This window comes from Hyla sarda, chromosome 4, assembly GCF_029499605.1.
Source record: "Hyla sarda isolate aHylSar1 chromosome 4, aHylSar1.hap1, whole genome shotgun sequence".
In the NCBI taxonomy this organism is placed as follows: Eukaryota; Metazoa; Chordata; class Amphibia; order Anura; family Hylidae; genus Hyla; species Hyla sarda.
In genome coordinates this window covers 90,810,477-90,823,984 of record NC_079192.1, presented here as the reverse complement: position 1 = coordinate 90,823,984, position 13,508 = coordinate 90,810,477, and positions in this window count along the sequence as shown.

The window sequence follows — 13,508 nt, the reverse complement described above, 5'->3', positions numbered from 1 at the left end:
CATGGTGTTTTTTATGACAAACACGCCAAGTGTAATCCCAGCTGAAATGAATGTTTTCACAATAGGTGTGAACAGGCTGCAGGCTGTGCTATATATATTTGCATAGTTGCGGCATACAGCACGTGCAGCATTTATGTGGCGGCTTTCCGCTGGCATATATGGCTTTCTGTGCTGGTGAATGCAGCCGGCACTTACTGGCGGTTTTTTCCTAGCTGCACAGTTTTGCACCACAACCACTCCGGTTGGGACCAGGCTGACCGATCTAATGACCAAGATGCCGCAGTGAACGGCTTTCTTTCTGTGAAAGTTCTGGCGAACTACAATGCTCAGAAGAGGAGGAGCGCCATTGAGCTTTTGGAAAGAGAATTAGTTTGGAATGGTCAGGGCCATGTGCGTTTACAAAGCCCCCCGTGGTACCAGAACAGTGGACCCCCCACATGTGACCCCATTTTGGAAACTACACCCCTCACAGAATTTAATAAGGGGTGCAGTGAGTATTTACACCCCACAGCTCGTTGGAACAGTGGGCTGTGCAAATGAAAAATTTAATTTTTCATTTTTACGGACCACTGTTCCAAAAATCTGTCAGACACCTGTGGGGCGTAAATTCTCAATGTACCCCTTATTACATTACGTGAGGGGTGTAGTTCCAAAATGGGGTCACATGTGTCGGGGGTCCATTGTTCTGGCACTATGGGGGCTTTGTAAACACATGTGGCCTTCAATTCCAGACAAATTTTCTCTACAAAATCCCAATGGCGCTCCTTCTCTTCTGAGCATTGTAGTTCACCCGCAGAGCACTTAAAATTCACATATGGGGTATGTTCTTACTCAGAAGAGATGGGGTTACAAATTTTGGGGGGCTTTTTTCCTATTTTCCCTTGTGAAAATGAAAATTTTAGGGTAACACCAGCATTTTAGTGAAAAAATATTTTTTTTTTCATTTTCCCATCCAACTTTAAAGAAAATTCGTCAAACACCTGTGGGGTGTTCATGCTCATTATACCCCTTGTCACGTTCGGTGAGGGGTGTAGTTTCCAAAATAGGGTCACATGTGGGTATTTATTTTTTTGCGTTTGTCAGAACCGCTGTACAATCAGCCACCCCTGTGCAAATCACCAATTTAGGCCTCAAATGTACATGGTGCGCTCTCATTCCTGAGCCTTGTTGTGAGCCCGCAGAGCATTTTTTGCTCACATCTGGGGTATTTCCGTACTCAGGAGAAATTGCGTTACAAATTTTGGGGGTCTTTTTTTCCTTTTACCGCTTATGGAAATAAAAAGTATGGGGCAACACCAGCATGTTAGTGTAAATTTTTTTAAAATTTTTTTAAAATTACAGGCTGGTGTAGCCCCCAACTTTTCCTTTTCACAAGCGGTAAAAGGAAAGAAAGACCCCAAAAATTTGTAGTGCAATTTCTCCCGAGTACGGAGATACCCCATATGTGGCCCTAAACTGTTTCCTTGAAATACGACAGGGCTCCGAAGTGAGAGAGCGCCATGCGCATTTGAGGACTAAATTAGGGATTGCACAGGGGTGGACATAGGGGTATTCTACGCCAGTGATTCCCAAACAGGGTGCCTCCAGCTGTTGCTAAACTCTCAGCATGCCTGGACAGTTAGTGGCTGTCCAGAAATGCTGGGAGTTGTTGTTTTGCAACAGCTGGAGGCTCCGTTTTGGAAACCCTGCCGTACAAGACGTTTTTAATTTTTTATTGGGGGGGGGGGGGGGACAGTGTAAGGGGGTGTACATGTAGTGTTTTACCCTTTATTATGTATTAGTGTAGTGTGTTGTAGTGTTTTTAGGGTACATTCACACTGGCGTGCTACGGTGAATTTCCCGGTAGGAGTTTGCGGTGCGGCAAAAAATTTGCCGCAGCCCAAACTTGAAGCAGGAAATTTACTGTAAACCTGTCTTTGTGAATGTACCCTGTGCATTCACATGGGGGGTCAAACCTCCAGCTGTTTCAAAACCACAACTCCCAGCATGTACTGACAGACCGTGCATGCTGGTACTTGTACTTTTGCAACAGCTGGAGGCACACTGGTTGGAAAACCTTCAGTTAGGTTCTGTTACCTAACTCAGTATTTTCCAACCAGTGCGCCTCCAGCTGTTGCAAAACTACAATTCCCAGCATGTACTAATCACCGAAGGGCATGCTGGGAGATGTAGTTATGCAACAGCTGGAGGTACCCAACTATAATTCCCAGCATGCCGAGACAGCTGTTTGCTTTCTGGGCATGCTGGGGATTGCAGTTTTGCAACATCTGGAGAGCTACAGTTTTTTGACCACTGCACAGTGATCTCCAAACTGTGGACCTCCAGATGTTGCAAAACTACAACTCCCAGCATGCCCAGACAACAAACAGCTATGTGGGCATGCTAGGAGTTGTAGTTTTGCAAGATCTGGAGGGATATAGTTTAGAGACCACTGTATAGTGGTCTCAAACTGCAGCCCTCCAGCTGTTGCAGAACTACATATTCCAGCATGCCCAAACAGCTGTCTGGGCATGCTGGGAGTTGCAGTTTTGCCACATCTGGAGGGCTACAGTTAGAGACCACAGTCTCAGACTGTAGCCCTCCAGATCAACTTATCGGCTTTTGTAGGATCCCGGGAGCCGTCCTCTTCAGAAGCACATGACGCCGGCCGCCGATCAACGTCGCCACAGCCTCCGGACGGGTAAGTGGACGTCGGCGCCCGGTCCCCTTCGGTTCCCCGTTCTGCCCCGCCTATTGTGGGTGGACAAGACGGGGAAAACGAAAGTTAACCCCCCCGCCCCCGGTCTGCTATTGGTCGTCGCCTCTGACGATCAATAGCAGACCAATAGCAAGGATAGGAGGGGTGGCAACCCTGCCACCTCACTCCTATGCCTACAGGGGGATCGTGGGTGTCTTAGACAACCGCAATCCCCCTTCTATTCCTTGTCACCGGGTCACAATAGACCCGTATGACCCGGAATCGGCGCAAATCGCAAGTGTGAATTCACTTGCGATTTGCGCCGATCACCGATGGGCGGGGGGGGGGGGGGTGTCTGATGACCCCCCTGGGCATTTGCGCGGGGTGCCTGCTGATTGATATCAGCAGTAACCCCGGCCCGGTCCCCGCCCGGCGCGCGGCGGGGACTGAAATTCCCACGGGCGTATGAATACGCCCTGGGTCCTTAAGTACCAGGACGTCAAAGCGTATCCAAACGCCCTAGGTCCTTAAGTGGTTAAACACTAACCTTGAGGTTGGGGAAATTTGCCAGATTTGTAAATTATTTCTATTTAAAAATCTTAATCCTTCCAATACTTATCAGCTGCTGTATTCTACAGAGGAAGTTATTTTCTTTTTGGATTTCTTTCCAGTCTGACCACAGTGCTCTCTGCTGACACTCTTTTTATTAGAAAAATACAAAACTTATCAAATACAAAACACAAAGCAAGCTTAACCAGCTATAACATAAATAAGAAATACTCTAGAACCAAAAACAAAACCTCATAAACAAAACCCTGCCTAACCGGCCAGCCCAGCTTTACTAAGATACTAAAATACTAAGATATTAACCCCTTCCCGCAGAATGTCATATTTAAACGCTGGGTTGTGCAGTGCGTTCGCGCATCCCGACGTTTATAAATGACATTCCGATTAACCCGGCGATGCGCAGCATCGCACGGGTTAACTGGCAGAAGTCCCGCTGTTTCCAGCAGGGGACAACTTCTGCTTCACCCCCAGGACCATCCATTGATGGTCCTGGTCAGCGATCACTGTGATTGGTCCCTGTGGACCAATCACAGTGATCTAGGGTGAAAGTTCAGATCCCCCGCCGCACTGCCCGCCCCTGGAAGTCAGGCAGAACGGGGGACGATGGCTGCGGGGGCTCGGGGCATAGGTGGGGGAACACTCGGGGACCGGCGGCCTTACCCGAACCAGCGGTGGGACCGAGGAGCAGCGCGGGACCGGCCACGTTGACGAGCAGCGACGGGACCGGCAGGTAAGTACATGGTCCTCAGAAGCAGCAGTGAAGATCTTCACTGCTGCTTCTAGGAGTCTGAAAACTACAACTCCCAGCATGCCTAGACAGCCTTTGGCTGTCTGGGCATGCTGGGAGTTGTAGTTTTGCAACATCTGGAGGGCCCCAGTTTGGAGACCATTGTATAATGGTCTCCAATCTGTGCTCTTCCAGCTGTTGCAAAACTACAACTCCCAGCATGAACTGACTGTCCAGGAATGCTGGGAGTTTTAGTTCAGCAACATCTGGCCCTTCAGATGTTGCCGAACTACAACTCTCAGCATGCCCTTCAGCTGTCTGGGCATGCTGGGAGTTGTAGTTTTGCAACAACTGGAGACACACTGGTTGGGAAACATTGTTTCTAACTCAGTGTTTCCTAACCTGTGTGCCTCCAGCTGTTGCAAAACTATAACTCCCAGCATGCACTAACAGACCATGCATGCTGGGAGTTGTAGTTTTGCAACATCTGGAGGGCCCCAGTTTGGAGACCATTGTATAATGGTCTCCAATCTGTGCTCTTCCAGCTGTTGCAAAACTACAACTCCCAGTATGCACTGACTGTCCAGGAATGCTGGGAGTTTTAGTTCAGCAACATCTGGCCCTTCAGATGTTGCCGATCTACAACTCCCAGCATTCCCTTCAGCTGTCTGGGCATGCTGGGAGTTGTAGTTTTGCAACAACTGGAGACACACTGGTTGGGAAACATTGTCTGTTTCTAACTCAGTGTTTCCTAACCTGTGTGCCATATACACATACCCCTACACAGCCCCCCTCCCCTAATAAGAACATCCGGTACACCACTGTTTCCAAAGCAGAGCCTCCAGCTGTTGAAAAACAACAACTCCCAGTATTGCCGGACAGCCGTTGACTGTCCACGCATGCTGGGAGTTTTGCAACAGCTGGAGGCACCCTGTTTGGGAATCACTGGCGTAGAATACCCCTATGTCCACCCCTATGCAAATCCCTAATTTAGGCCTCAAATGCACATGGCGCTCTCACTTTGGAGCCCTGTCGTATTTCAAGGCAACAGTTTAGGGTCACATATGGGGTATCGCCGTACTCGGGAGAAATTGCGTTACAAGGTTTGGGGGGTATTTTCTTCTTTAACCCTTCATGAAAAGGAAATGTTGGGGTCTACACCAGAATGTTAGTGTAAAATTTTTTTATTTTTTACACTAACATGCTGATGTTGCCCTATACTTTACATTTTCACAAGAGGTAAAAGGGAAAAAAAGCCCCCCAAAATTTGTAACGCAATTTCTCCTGACTACGGAGATACTCCATATGTGGGCGCAAAGTGCTCTGGGGGCGCACAACAAGGCCTAGAAGGTAGAGCGCACCATGTACATTTGAGGTGATTTGCACAGGGGTGGCTGATTGTTACAGCGGTTTTGACAAACGCAAAAAAAAAAAAAAACACATGTGACCCCATTTCGGAAACGACACCCCTCAGGGAATGTAATGAGGGGTGCAGTGAGAATTTACCCCCCACAGGTGTCTGACGGATCTTTGGAACAGTGGTCCGTGAAAATGAAAACTTGTACAGCCCACTGTTCCAAAGATCTGTCAGACACCAGTGGGGGGGCAAATGCTCACTGTACCCCTTGTTACGTTCCTCAAGGGGTCTAGTTTCCAAAATGGTATGCCATGTGGGTTTTTTTTCTGTCCTGGCACCATAGGGGCTTCCTAAATGCGACATGCTCCCCGAGCAAAATTTGCTCTCAAAAAGCCAAATATGACTCCTTCTCTTCTGAGCATTGTAGTTCGCCCATAGTGCACTTCAGGTCAACTTATGGGGTACCTCCATACTCAGAAGAGATGGGGTTACAAATTTTGGGGGGTATTTTCACATATTAACGCTTGTAAAAATGTGAAATTTGGGGGGAAACACACATTTTAGTGGAAAAATTATTATTTTTTTTTACATATGCAAAAGTCGTGAAACACCTGTGGGGCATTAAGGCTCACTTTATTCCTTATTACGTTCCTCAAGGGGTCTAGTTTCCAAAATGGTATGCCATGTGTTTTTTTTTTTGCTGTTCTGGCACCATAGGGGCTTCCTAAATGCGACATGCCCCCCGAGCAAAATTTGCTCTCAAAAAGCCAAATATGACTCCTTCTCTTCTGAGCATTGTAGTTCGCCCATAGTGCACTTCAGGTCAGCTTATGGGGTATCTCCATACTCAGAGGAGAAGGGGTTAGAAATATTGTGGGGGGATTTCCTGCTATTAACCCTTGGGAAAATGTGAAATTTGGGGGGAAACACAATTTAGTGAAAAAAAATATATTTTTTTTATATATGCAAAAGTCGTGAAACACCTGTGGGGTATTGAGGCTCACTTTATTCCTTATTACGTTCCTCAAGGGGTCTAGTTTCCAAAATGGTATGCCATGTGTTTTTTTTTTTTTTGCTGTTCTGGCACCATAGGGGCTTCCTAAATGCGACATGCCCCCCGAGCAAAATTTGCTCTCAAAAAGCCAAATATGACTCCTCTTCTGAGCATTGTAGTTCGCCCGTAGTGTACTTCAGGTCAACTTATGGGGTACCTCCATACTCAGAAGAGAAGGGGTTACAAATATTGGGGGGGTATTTTCTGCTATTAACCCTTGGAAAAATGTGAAATTTGGGGGGAAATACACATTTTAGTGAAAAAAAATAATTATTTTTTTACATATGCAAAAGTCGTGAAACACCTGTGGGGTATTAAGGCTCACTTTATTCCTTGTTATGTTCCTCAAGGGGTCTAGTTTCCAAAATGGTATGCCATGTGAGGTTTTTTTTTTGCTGTTCTGGCACAATAGGGGCTTCCTAAATGCAACATGCCCCCCAAAAACCATTTCAGAAAAACATACTCTCCAAAATCCCCTTGTCGCTCTTTCCCTTCTGAGCCCTCTACTGCGCCCGCCGAACACTTTACATACACATATGATGTATGTGCTTACTCAAGAGAAATTGGGCTACAAATATAAGTATACATTTTCTCCTTTTACCCCTTGTAAAAATTCAAAAATTGGGTCTACAAGAACATGCGAGTGTAAAAAATGAAGATTGTGAATTTTCTCCTTCACTTTGCTTCTATTCCTGTGAAACACCTAAAGGGTTAAAATGATGACTGAATGTCATTTTGAATACTTTGGGGGGTGCAGTTTTTATAATGGGGTCTTTTGTGGGGTATTTCTAATATGAAGACCCTTCAAATCCACTTCAAACCTGAACTGGTCCCTGAAAAATAGTGAGTTTGAAAATTTTGGGAAAAATTGGAAAATTGCTGCTGAACTTTGAAGCCCTCTGGTGTCTTCCAAAAGTAAAACCTCATCACTTCTATGATGCAAACATAAAGTAGACATATTGTATATGTGAATAAAAAATTTTTTTATTTGTAATATACATTTTCCTTACAAGCAGAGAGCTTCAAAGTTAGAAAAATGCAAAATTTTCAAATTTTTCATCAAATTTTAGGATTTTTCACAAGGAAAGGATGCAAGTTACCACAAAAATTTACCACCATGTTAAAGTAGAATATGTCACGAAAACACAATCTCGGAATCAGAATGATAACTAAAAGCATTCCAGAGTTATTAATGTTTAAAGTGACAGTGGTCAGATGTGCAAAAAACGCTCTGGTCCTTAAGGCCAAAATGGGCTTGGTCCTGAAGGGGTTAAAATATGCCCAAAATATCTAATCAAACACTCACATGCTTACCGAAAATGAACATAAGAAAAATAAATAAATAAATAAAATAGCACAACTTGGCTTGTCAAAATATAAACATAAAAGTTATCATTACCCGACTATAAATCAAAACCATCCATACTTGGGAACACGCAACAAGAAAAGTAAACAGAAAAGTAGCAAGCACACCTAAAAAAAAAAAAAATGAATAAATAAATAAAATAAAAAATAATTATTGTATGTTTTTTTACATTTTATTTTTTTATATATTTTTTAATTTATTTTTTACATTTTTTATATTTTTTTAATCTATATATATATATTTTTTTCTCATATATTAAAATAATAAATAGATAAATAAATAAATAAAAAAATTACAAAAAAAATGTATATTGCAATAATAATAATAATAATAATAATAATAATAAAAATAATCAAAATAATCATATCACACATACATTCACTTACAAAACGTCCAAAGTAACTGGATCCTCTATCCGGGACTAATGAAAATACCAAAGAAAACATAAAACAGACCAAATAACTGAAATAAACAAAATAAACAACAAATCAACACAACAACTGGTCCGGCTACCATAACGCTATAACATGAAACAATATGAAACAATATAGATATAACACAATATAGGTACAAAATTACTAAATTTACTATATAAATAAAATATAATATAAACAAAATATATGCACTACAGAAAACACCTACAAAATCAATAGAAAACCCTAGGAAAAACCCTACACTAAAACTGTACCCTCACCCACCCCCCGGTCATCAGAGTTCCTACACTTCAAATTATCCCTCACATATAGCTTCCCCTGAAAGCAGCGCCAGGCCAAGTCCCAAAACTTCTGGGGGATCCTTTTCATGTTTAAAAGGTACAACCCCACCCTCAGATCCCGACCTGGGCAGTCCCTGAGCGCCAGAGGCTTCTGGAAGTGGGTCAACAGAACCCTTTTGTCAAGGAACTGCCTTCACTGGGTCCTGATCTCCCACACTCCCAGACCCCACCGACGTATCGCCTTCAGAGTCGGGGTAGCGTAAGCCGGAAGATATCCATGGGGCGTAGGGAGGTCCTTCACTTGCCCTCCTGTCTCCCATTCCTGGAAGAAAGGCCGAAACCATTCCCTGCAGGAGAGTACCCACGGAGAAGCCCTCTCTGACCAGAGGTTTGAGATGTTAGCTTTCAAGAAGGTGTTGGTTAAGAACACCACAGGGTTTACCATAGATAAACCCCCTAGTCTCCTAGTGCGGTACGTAACCTCCCTCTTGACTAGGTTCATCCTGTTTCCCCATAACAGTTGGAAAAACAGGCTGTAGATTCTAATGTAGTAAGCTTCTTTCAAGATACATACGCTGCAGATAGATAAACAAGGGGAGCAGGTACGATTTAATCAGGTGTACCCTTTCCCTGAGGGTCATAGACCAACCCTTCCATTGGTCCACCTTCTGAGCGGCATCCTGGAGCTTACCATCCCAGTTTTTGGTTGGATAATCATCCTGGCCGAATATGATGCCCAAAACTTTTGCTGACTCTTGGGGCCCGGGAAGAGTGTCCGGGAGATCAAACGTGGGATCTCCCCCTCCCAGCCAGAGACTCTCACACTTATCCCGGTTGATCTTAGACCCAGATGCCTCCGATTAGCGGTCCACTTCCGACATCACCACATCGACCTCCTCTCGCGAGAAGACAAAAATAGTGACATCGTCAGCGTACGCCACCACTCTCTGGGCGACATCCAGCTCCGCCAGACTCATCCTGACTCCCGCCAACGGCCCACAATGTACCCTCCGGACGAAGGGATCGATCGCAAACACGTATAAAAGCAGGCTCAAAGGACAACCCTGACGGACTCCGGACCCCACCTCAAAACAGCGGCCAGACCAACCGTTCACCAGTGGGAAACTCTCTGCCCCTGCATACAAGATCTTAAGCCAATTAACAAAAGTACTCGGTAAGCCATATCTCAGGAGGACGGACCAGAGGTATTCGTGGTTCACCCGATCAAACGCTTTGGCCTGATCCAGCGACAGCAAGTACCCCTTCCAGAAACCCGCTCTACTCCGCTCCACTGCCTCCCTGACACTAAGGACCGCACTTAAGGTGCTTCGGCCTGGAACAGAGCAGTGCTGAGCCCCCGAAAGGAGCCGGGGTGCAAACTTCACCAGCCGATTAAACAGTATCTTAGCCAGAAGCTTCCTGTCCGTATTGAGAAGAGCTATGGGCCTCCAATTCTCAATACGGCTGGGATCTTTACCCTTTGACAGAAGAATCAGGGCTGACCTCCTCATTGAATTCGGCAGACTGCCCGAGGAGAGACACTCATTGAATACCTCAGTCAAGAGGGGAGCTAAAGACTCCTTAAAGGTCCTGTACCACTCGGATGTTAAGCCATCCGGACCTGGCGACTTCTTAGGAGCGAGCCCCTCGATCGCCAGCCTCACTTCCTCTTCCCTGATTTCTTCTGCCAAAACATAAAGAGAGGGGTCTACCCCTGGCTCAGGAATGGTTTCAGCCAGGAAAGCCGACATCTTGTCTTGATCTAGATCCTTCCTTCCCAAGAGGTGCGAGTAGAAGGATCTGACGACCTCCAAGATCCCTGATCTGGACCGATTCAGAGATCCTGTACTATCAATCAGTCCTGAAATGACTTTACTACTCACTGACATCTTACAGTTTGTGTAAGGGTCGGGCGAGCGGTACTTCCCGAAATCCCTCTCAAAAACCAAAGATGCGTGCCTATCGTACTGACACCCCATCAGCAAGGATTTCACTCTGGAGATATCCTCACGGCTACCTCCAGTCGAGACAAGAAGCTCGAGTTTCCTACTCAGACCCTGATACAGGCGATACCTGTTCAGGGACCTGAGGCTCGAGAGCTGGTGGAAGAACCCCGCAACCCGCTTCTTGAATATCTCCCACCACTCTGACTTACTACTACATAGGCCCAGTAAAGGTACCTGACTCTGAAGAAAATCCTCAAAGGACTGTCTTATCTCCGCTTCCTCCAGGAGGGACAAATTCAGCTTCCAATAACCTTTTGCCATCCGGGGGGGTCTCTGAAACATTCAGGGAAAACAAAATCATACAGTGGTCGGAGAACTCCACCTCAACCACGGACACTGCGGAAGCTACGGCTTCCTCCTTTAAATAAAACCTATCTATCCTAGACCTGCGACTACCTTGATGATAGGGGAAACCCGTGTGGCCTGAGGGGCTCCGGATGTGGGCATCCTCTAGGCGAGCTTCTCTAGCTATGCTAATCAGTGCAACACTATTGCAAGTCAGCGGACCATTGGAGCCTCTCCTATCTTGAGACCTCGTGACATTATTGAAGTCCCCTCCAAAGATCACTTGCCGACTCGTAAAAAGAAAGGGCTTAATCCTCATAAAGAGATCTTTACGGCCCCGCTTAGTTTGCGGGGCGTAGATGTTAATGAGCCGGAGCTCTTGTCCCTTCATGAAGACATCTAAGATCAGGCACCTCCCCATTTCTAACTCAATAACCCGTCTGCATTCAACAGGAGCAGTAAAAAGGACCGCCACCCCACTATACGGCTCAGCCGCAAGAGACCAGTGGGAGGGACCGCGCCTCCACTCTCTTCTGGCTTTTACCAGGGAGGCTAGATCTGACAACCTGGTCTCTTGTAAAAAGAAAATGTCAGTTTCAACACGGCCGAGAATATCAAAGGCTGCGAATCTAGCCGTATCTGATTTTATGCTGGCACAGTTAATGGATGCCAACGTCAGTGGGGTGAGTGCCGCCATCCTAGGTGATTGAGTTAGATGGCCTCACCCCTTAAACCTTCTTCCTCTCCTTCCCTCGACACCCATCTGAATCGGAGGAAGACCCTTTGCCTCTTTTTAAACTCAGGGATATATCCATCCCAGGATCTTTACCTCCAGCATCTGGTGTTACCTCAGCCCCTGAGGAAACTGCCCCAGAGGAAGGAGGCTCGGCACCTCCTGGAGGCCGCACTGCCTCCGGACCCTCGAGAAGAGGAGGGGAGATGGTATCCCCAAGGGCCTCATATCGATTTGAAAGGACGATCAGAGGGTCAGAGACTGAGTTGTTCCTTCTATGGTCTGAGGCTACAACTGAAGAGGAGGACTGCGCAGCCTTACTCTTATCCTTCTTCTTCTTCCTCCTCTTCTTCTTTTCCTGGCCACCATTTACTGTCTGCCCCTCCTTCTCCTGCTCATCCACAGTTTCGGATTCAGAGGCATGACTGGAGGAAGGAGCATCTTGACCTTCTTCCCTACGCAGTCTCCCTATCTCCTCATCCAGTTCGGCCCCACCCAAAGCCTCAGAGTTATTCTGACCTCCTTCTGAGCCAGTGTCTGGAGTGGGACCCCGAGCCACCCCTGACACCTGGGCATTCTCAAGGGCCCTCTCCAACCTGCGCTTCTCCTCTCGCCTCCGCATAGAGGGGGTCTTATATTTTTCCTTCACTGGCTTTGGTGCCCCCTCTCCTCCACTAGTCCCCTCCCCCGCTGGGGCAACCGTTAGGCTCTCCCCAGCCGGGGCGGTCACAGTGTTAGAGAACGAGCGTGGACACCGGCTGAACGGGTGACCTAGGTCACCACACAAGTTACACCGAATCTGCCCACAGGTGGCCGCCAGAGGACCCACCCCACAGCAGAGGGCGCATATCTGCTGAGTGCAGTTGGCACTAAAGTGGTTTGGGTCACCACACCTGTGACACAGCCTCGGCTGCCCCTCGTAGAAGATCTGAATCCTGTCGCGTCCCAGAAAGGCGGCCGAAGGGATGTGGGTGACCGTGTTCCCTGAACGCCTGAGACGAACGGAAAACGTCCAGGCCCCAGACCATATATTGTGCTCGTCAAAGTTCTTCCGGGGGACGTCCGTCACCTCCCCGTACCTACCCAGCAAGGTCATAATGTCATAACAAGAAAGTGACTTGTTACGGGTCAAAACGGTCACTTTCTTTACCATACTCTGGCGAGATACCGCTTTTACAGCGAAATCTCGCCATCCGGGCTCGTTTTTCATCAGCTCATAATTAGACCAAAAGAGATCTAGTCCTTCCGGCCTAACAAAGCTGACGTCAAACTCGGAGGAGCCGAAGGGGTGAATCAGGTCAAAGATGTCCCCAGCCCTGAAACCCATCTGTAAAAGAAGCTCCACCACCACCACGCATCTTCGCCTTTCCAGACCAAACGGGCCACATTCCTGCGACCTACCTCCTGCCCGGGTGTCTGGAGGGACCATACGGCCTACCCATTCCTCTCTCGGAACGCTCCCAGACCGTGTCTCTCAACCCAAAAAGACAGGTCCATCTCCTTTCCCTCTACCTGGAGCATCCTTTCTCCTCTCTTTAGTGCCTCCAGGAGGCGCCGTTGCAACTGACCTTCACCAGATGCAGGAGGTAAAGATCCTACTGAACCCCCAGCTGCCACACTTGCATAACTCCTGACGACCGGGGGGGCAGCGGGACCAGACACCGTCCCTACATCCCCGCGTAGGCCACCTGTACTGCCACAAAAGCCACTCTTATTCCTACCATCCACACCACTACTACTACTCTCATTCACACCACTACTCCTCCCATCTGCACCACTACCACTCCTCTCATTCACACCACTACCACCCCTCCTCTTCACTCCACTATCACCACTCTTATTCACTTCACTGCCACTCCTCCCAATCACTCCACTACCACTCCTCCCATCTGCACCACTACCACTCCTCTCATTCACTCCACTATCACCACTCTCATTCACACCACTACCACTCCTCCCATCCACAACACTACCACTCCTCCCATCTACACCACTACCACTGCTCCCATCTACACCACTAC